Source organism: Ursus maritimus, unplaced genomic scaffold (assembly GCF_017311325.1).
Source record: "Ursus maritimus isolate PB19 unplaced genomic scaffold, ASM1731132v1 scaffold_174, whole genome shotgun sequence".
Taxonomy (NCBI): domain Eukaryota; kingdom Metazoa; phylum Chordata; class Mammalia; order Carnivora; family Ursidae; genus Ursus; species Ursus maritimus.
Window position 1 is genome coordinate 32,991 of NW_024424164.1, and position 7,875 is coordinate 40,865.

Here is a 7,875-nt window from a genome sequence, read left to right on the forward strand (position 1 = left end):
GTGGCCTTATTTGGAAATAAAATCTTTGCAGATTATAATTAAGATAAGGGTAAAGATGAGTCCTATTAGATTAGGGTGGGCGCTAAATCCAATGAGACTGTGTTTATAAGAGACAGAAAAGGACACACAGAGACACAAGGAAGAAGGCAAAGGAACACGAGCACAGAGACGGCAGTGAGGCCGTCACAGTCAATAGGCACCAGGAGCCACCAGAAGCTGGAGGAGACCAGGAAGGATTTTCCCCTACAGCTTGCAGAGAACCTGGCCCTGCCAACACCTTCATTTTGACTGCTGGCCTTCGGGACTGTGAAGGAATGAGTATCTGTTGTTTTAAACTTCTCAGTTTGTGGTTATCTGTTGCTGCAGTACTAGGAAACCAATACACCATCATACACCTTTTTCCCTCTTTTTACTATCAGCCCATCTGTGTCTGTATTTAAAGTATGTTCCTTATAAACAGCAGAAAGTTAGGTCTTTTCTTTTTTATCCACTCTGACATTCTCTGTCTTTTAATTAAAAGGTTTAGTCCTCTATGATAGCTGAGTAATATTCCATTGTATACAATTTCTCAACATTGGCTGCAACATAGACGGCACTGGAGGAGACAATGCTAAGTGAAATAAGTCAAGCAGAGAAAGACAATTATCATATGGTTTCTCTCATCTATGGAACATAAGAAGTAGGAAGATCGGTAGGAGAAGAAAGGGATAAAGAAAGGGGGGTAATCAGAAGGGGGAATGAAGCATGAGAGACTATGGACTCTGAGAAACAAACTGAGGGCTTTAGAGGGGAGGGGGTGGGGGAATGGGATAGGCTGGTGATGGGTAGTAAGGAGGGCACGTATTGCATGGCGCACTGGGTGTTATACACAACCAATGAATCATGGAACTTTACATCAAAAACCAGGGATGTACTGTGTGGTGACTAACATAATATAATAAAAAAATATTATTATAAAAAAAAGGGTTAGTCCTCTTACATTTAATTATTAAAATAGTTGGATTTAAGTTGGCCATTTTCCTATTTGTTTTCTACTTGGTTCATTTGTTTGTTTCCCTCTGTTTCCTGTTTCTTCTTTCTTCGGGCTTACTTGAATACATTTTGGTATTTCAGTTTTTTCCCCAACTAGCTTTTTAGGTATCCTACTTTTCACTCTTTTTTAGTGGTTTCTCGAGGACTACATTGTGCAACATGGTAGCCCCTAGCCACATGTGGCCAATTACATTAATTTTTATAAATTATTGAAGTACTGAATACAATGTTACATTAGTTTCAGGTGTATGATACAGTGATTCGACAATTCTGTATACTACTCAGTGCTCACCGCAGTAAGTGCAGCCACCATCTGTCACCATACGATGCTCTTACAATATCACTGACTATATTCCCCATGCTGTACCTTTCATTCCCACGACTTATTCATTTTATAATCGGAAGTTTGTACCTCTTAATCTCCTTCACCTAGTTTGCCCATCTCCTCACCCACTTCCCCTCTGGCAACCACCAGTTCTCTGTATTTAAGAGTCTGGGTTTTTTTAAGCGATTAAAATTAAAGTTTAGTTCTCCAGTGACAATACCCACATTCCAAATGTGCCATAAGTATATGTAAGTAGTGGCTATTTTAGAGAACAATGAAGATGTAGAACATTTTCATCACTGTAGAAAATTCTATTGGTAACTTCTCACGATCTACTTATGGTTAATATTATACTACTTTCCATAAAACATTGGAACTTTGTGAGAGTATTGTCCCTTTGCCTGCCCCACCCTTTGTAACATTTCCATAGATTTCATCTGCATACACTACAAACCCACAATACACTATATTAATATTTTTCCCTAAATAGGCATATGTTTTTAAAAGAAATCTTAAAAAAAAAAGAATACATATAGTCTTCAGACTTACCCACATATTTACCATTTGTGCTCACCTTTATTTTTCCTCTGGATCTGAGTTGCCATCTGGTGTCCTATCCTTTTAGCTCAAAGACTTCCATTTAGCATTTTTCATAGAACAGGTCAGCTGATGCCTGTTGTCTCATATTTTCTTTAATCTTACTTTTTTTTTCACTTTTATTCTTGAAGTATAGCTTGGCAAGATATAAAATTCTAGGTTGGTAATATTTTTCTGTATTTCAGCACTTCCAACTATGCAGATGCCTTCTGGCATCTGCTGTTCCCGATGAAAAGCCAGCATTTTTCATATGCTCCTTCCTATACATCAAGCCTCTGTTTTCTTTGGCTGCTTCGACACTTCTCTCTTCATATTCGAAGTTCAGTGCTTTTATCATACACACTTACATGTGCTCTTCTTTTCATTAATCCTGCCCGTGGTTCACTGGGTTTCTTGGATTTGTAAGTCAACGTCTCATCACATATCAGAAGTTTGGGGCCACTACTTCTTCAAATATTGCTTCTATCCCGATTTCTTTCTCATCTATTTCTAGGACTCTAATTGCACTTTGTTTAGACCACATAATATTGATCAACAGGCCTCAGAGAAGCTGTTCATTTTTCTTCTTATTTTTTCCTCTCTGTTCTTCACATTGGATCATTTCTCTTGATCTATTTTTAATTTCGTCAATTTGTTCTTTTTCTATCTTCACCTTGCTGGTAAGCACATCCAGTGATGTTTGTTTTTTAATTTCAGTTCTTGTACTTCGGACTTTTAGTATTTCCATTGCTCCTCTTTTACAGTTTCGATTTCTCTCTTTAGATTATCCATGGGTTCATTCCTTATGTGTATGTCTTCTGTTAACTCTTTGAATATGTTTGTGATCACTACGTTAAAGTCCTTGTCTGTTAGTTGTTCCATCTGGTTCATCTAGGCTTCAATTTATTGCTTTTTTCCTTTCCTTAACTATGAGTCACATTCTTCTGTCTTTGTGTTTGTCTAATGCCATTTATTGGACGCTGGGAAGCATAAATGTTATCTTGTAGAGACTTCGTTTTCTGTTCTGTCTCTTTAATGAGTGATTTTTGTTTTTCTCTGTTTTGTTCTATAAGCCAGTTAACAGGGCTGGACTCAAAATCTGTCTGTCCTGAAGAAAGAAGAGCATGAAATCTTTGCTCTGTCCCTTTACGTTTTTCAGGTGTTTTGTCAGGCTCCCAGGGCCTCCTCCTGCATTGTTGTGAGTAGTCAGCCAAAGATTTGAATGGTTTTTATACACAGATTTGTGGGGCTCACATTTCTAACGTTCCCTTCCTTCTAGGATTTCACTACTAATTTTCTGGCTGTTTCCCCACCTCCAGATTCTATTCTCTGATATCTTAAGCCAATAAGTCGGCCCAGCTTCCTGGGCATGTTATCTGCAAAGTCATACGGGACTTCATGCCTGATTTACTACTCTGTTTTCACTGTCTCGAAATTCTTAAATTTTCAACAAGAGACATTGGATTCATATTTCGCCCTGGGCCCCACAAATCACGTAGCCAATCTTGTCAGTAATATTGTGGCTTTCTGCTGCCCACTAATGGTGAACCGGGGAGTGTCCTTAAGCAAAAAGCCTTAAAATCACAAATCTTACCCATTGTACTTATCTTTCAAGGGTAGACTTGCTATGGTTACTCTCTAGTACATTAAAATGGGAGCTATAAATATATTTCTTAATTGATCAGTCCAACTGAGCTACTCTGCCAATCTATTGCAACCATGGTTTTGAACTAGGGGTAACTTTGCCCGAGGCCATATTTGGCATACCTGGAGACATTTTGTTATTGTCATGATTGAGGAAGAGTGCTACTGGCGTCTACTGGGTTGAGGCCAAGGATGTTGCTAAACGCCCTGCAATACACAGGGCGGCTCCCCGCCACAACAAATTATCTGGCCACAAAAGTCAATAGTGCCAAGGCTGAGAATTCCTGCATTATAGGAAATTAGCCCTCTTTCATTTTTAATGGATACATTATTATTGCCTTCTTGAGAATGTATCATTGTTTAATCAATCCTCCATAACTACACATCATACTATTCGAATATAGCTCCAACTGGGGAGAAAGAAGCCAAATTGGTCTTAACTCATTTCTATAATTTTACTCAAGTGTCCAAGTAAACAGTGTGAAAAGGTGCAAAAATGAGTAATGATAAAATGCCACTTTCGTCACCTGAACTTGATTTCCATACAAAGACCTTAGACGGAATCCTTTCACTATATCTAATTCTGATTGCTCTTAGGGGGTTCAAAGGAAAATGAATTTCGACTGAAATAATCCTATTGACATCAGTTAAGATTAAATATAAAATGACACCTTACATGCTATAATTTTACATTTACTTTAGAGTCCCCTCATAATTTCTATTTTCAGCTTCATAATCGTTCTTCGACATTAGAAATTGCTTGCTTGTATGGCCCAATTATTCAAGAATTAAAAATCAACCTCGGAAAAACAAAACAAAACAAAACAAAAACGAATATCCATTCTTATAATCCATACTACAGCTTTTTCTATTCTTACCTCAGTTCCATTATCCTCTCTGATAATCACTATAGTACTTTTTAATTGTCTGTGGCTCAAGTTTTCCAAAAACAAATTCTGTAAATGGTTCATCAAATTTCTGAACATGAATTTAAAGTTATAATTTAAAATTCAAATTAATTTTCAACAAATAAGGAAATAAAGAATGCCTCCTAAAAAAATCAACCTCAGATTAAAGAAAACATTAAATTTAATGAAGGTGATATATAAATATTAAATATTTTATTCTAATTTATCCTATGCAGAGAACACATAATCCAATTTTGTATATTTGGTATGTAATTAAAAGTGTTGAAAGTAATTGAAATGTGGGCAAAATGGGCCCCCAACAATTCTTTCCTAGTATTCTTTGTTTTAACAGGATTTTAAGACTTATTTTCAGTTTATGATATTGGGTACAAATAGAAAACATTGTCTTCTATCTCTTAAGTAAGTCCTTAAATGTGAATGAATTCCAATCTAGATACAAATTACTTTATGTACTTTAAAAATCTATACTAGGGACACCTGGGTGGCTCAGTCAGTTAAGCGTCCAACTCTTGGTTTCAGCTCAAGTCATAATCTCAGGGTTGTGAGATCGAGCCCCAAGTCAGGCTCCGCACTCAATGTGGAATCTTCTTGAAAGATTCTTTCTCCCTCCCTCCCTCTCCCTCCCCTTATACTCCTCCCTCCGCTCATGCTCGTTCACTCTCTCTCTAAAATAAAAATAAAATCTATACTATGTTTGTTTGTGTTTTCCACTGGCTTTAATATATAAAATGTTATCCATCTCTTGTGATACTAGTTGATACAGTTTAATAAGTTACACCAGGAAAGGAACTGGTATATATCTTCTTCTCGGGTCAAATATCTCTTCCTCTGAAAGGCCTTCCCTGTACCACACACAAACTTCTTCCCCTACCAGTTTTTTACTGAAGTAGAATTAACATACAGTGTCATATTAGTTTCAGGTGTACAATATAATGACTTAACAATTCTGTACAGGACTCATTGCTCATCATGATAAGTGCCCTCTTGAATTTCCATCGCCTATTTCACCCATCCCCTCCCCCAGCCACCTCTCCTCTGGCAACCACCAGTTTGTTCTCTGTGTTTAAGAGTCGGGGTTTTGCTTGTCTCTCTTCTTTGTTCATTTGTTTCTTAAATTCCACATATGAGTGAAATCGTATGGTATTTGTCTTTTTCTGGTTTATTTCACTTGGCATAATAACCTCTAGGTCCATCCTTGCTGCAAATGGCAAGATCTCATTCTTTTTTATGGCTAATATTTCATTGTGTATATGTATATATAATACTATAATATATATGCAATATAAATATAATTTTATATGCAACATATATTATGTATATTATTACACATATATTACATATAAAATTATATAATATATACAATATATAATATGTATTATTAATTATATATATATATATTATATAAAACAGCTTCTTTATCCATTTCTATCGATGGACACTTGGGTTGCTTCCATATCTTGTCTGTTGTAAATAATACTGCTATAACCATAGGGATGCATGTATCCCTTTGAATCCGTGTTTTCCTTTTCTTTGCCTCCCTTCCAAATTTAAATTGGGCCTTCCCTTATTACTTCTTGGAGAACCCTCTTCCTTCTCTTCACAGCATTTGTATTATTTGAAATATATAATAAGTTTATTAACTTGTGTGTATATGATTGAACGTATTTCTACCCCATTAGTGTATAAACACCACAAAGATCAGTGTCTTTTGCTTCACCTGATACCAGCCAGAATGCCTAGGATATTGTTGGCGCTTGATAAATACTAAATAAATGAATGGGAAACGGTGGATGGGCAGGTGAATGAATAGTGAAAATCATGCCCATAATAGCGGTTTCTGTTTTCTCAAGTTAGATTTTCTATAGTCCTTCTACTCTTCAAAAACCTAAAAGTGCAGCTAATTTTGGCAGATTTGGGGGATAATATTAGGTCCAAAACATTACATGGTATATACATTTGTTATTAACAGGGCCCTAAAATAAATGTGAATCTAGATCTCTAATTTCCTTCTTTTAAAATGTCATCAAAATGTAGCTCTCTCCTCCAGCCATCGGAGAGAACGCTAAGGCGGAGAAGGGGGCCCCGTCTCCTGCTGTTGTGAAGAAACAGGAGGCCAAGAACGTGGTCAATCCCCTGTTTGAAAAAGGCCCAAGAATTTTGGCAATGGACGGGACACCCAGCCCAAAAGGAACCTCACTCGCTTTGTGGAATGGCCCCGTTACATCCGGCTGCAGGGGCAAAGGGCTATTCTCTATAAACGGCTAAAAGTGCCTCCTGTGATTAACCAGTTCGCCCAGGCCTGGGACCGCCAAACAGCAACTGCTTAAGCTGGCCCACAGATATAGACCAGAGACAGAGCAAGAGAAGAAGCAGAGATTGTTGGCCTGGGCCATGAAGAAAGCTGCCGGCAAAGGGGATGTGCGCACTAAGACGCCGCCTGTCCTTTGAGCTGGGGTTAATACTGTCACCACCTCAGTGGGAAACAAGAAGGCTCAGCTGGTAGTGATTGCACACGATGTGGGTCCCATTGAGCTGGCTGTCTTCCCGCCTGTTCTGTGTTATAGGATGGGGTTTCCCTACTGCATTATCAAGGGGAAGGCCAGGCTGGGGTGTCTGGTCCACAGGAAGATCTGTACCAATGTGGCCTTCACCCAGGAAGACGAGCTCTGGCTAAGCTGGTGGAAGCCATCAGGACCAATTACAATAGCAGATACGAGGAGATCCACCGTCACTGGGGAGGCCACGTCCTGGGTCCAAAGTCAGTGGCTCACATCGCCAAGCTGGAAAAGACAAAGGCTAAAGAACTGGGCACCAAACTGGAATGAGTGGATACTGTTGAATGGGGCGGGGGTGGTCTCATGTTCTTGGACAGATGCAACTGTCTTTCCAGAGGCTCAAGGGTTCCTTCTTAGCGGAGTTGAGAAAGTAAGCAAGAGCAGTAACTTTTCTTTATGCAAAAGGATCAAATCACACAGACTGCATTAGGTTGAAACCGTCATCGCTGAGCTCTGAGGGCTGAAAGCATGGTGATGAGGCCTAAACAAATGGCTCTCAGGCTCCAGCCAGCTCTGGGGAACAGGCAATGACTTGATTATTTGCATGTGTAATAAAAACATGATCCATTAGATTCAAAGGAATCAAACTTTTCTTTACATACTTTTTATAGATACTGTAACATGTACTTTTCTAAATTCAGCTGTTAAAGGAAAAGGGGGGGATGACAAAGAAATGACCACATTCCTAGCATACAATCAACATGGGATCAGTAAAGACTCTTGTCACTTTCCTACTCGAGTGTAGGAATTGTGCCTGGAGTTGGGGGTGTGTATCTGTAAGTATAGGATGTGTTTTTAATTTCTGGTCCAATAT

The 7,875-nt window shown here is 38.4% G+C and overlaps 1 pseudogene; it reads left to right on the top strand.

Moving 5' to 3' along the window:
* The first annotated feature begins 6,540 nt into the window (after positions 1–6,540).
* Positions 6,541–7,331, top strand: LOC121103214 (annotated as a pseudogene).
* The last annotated feature ends 544 nt before the right edge of the window (positions 7,332–7,875 follow it).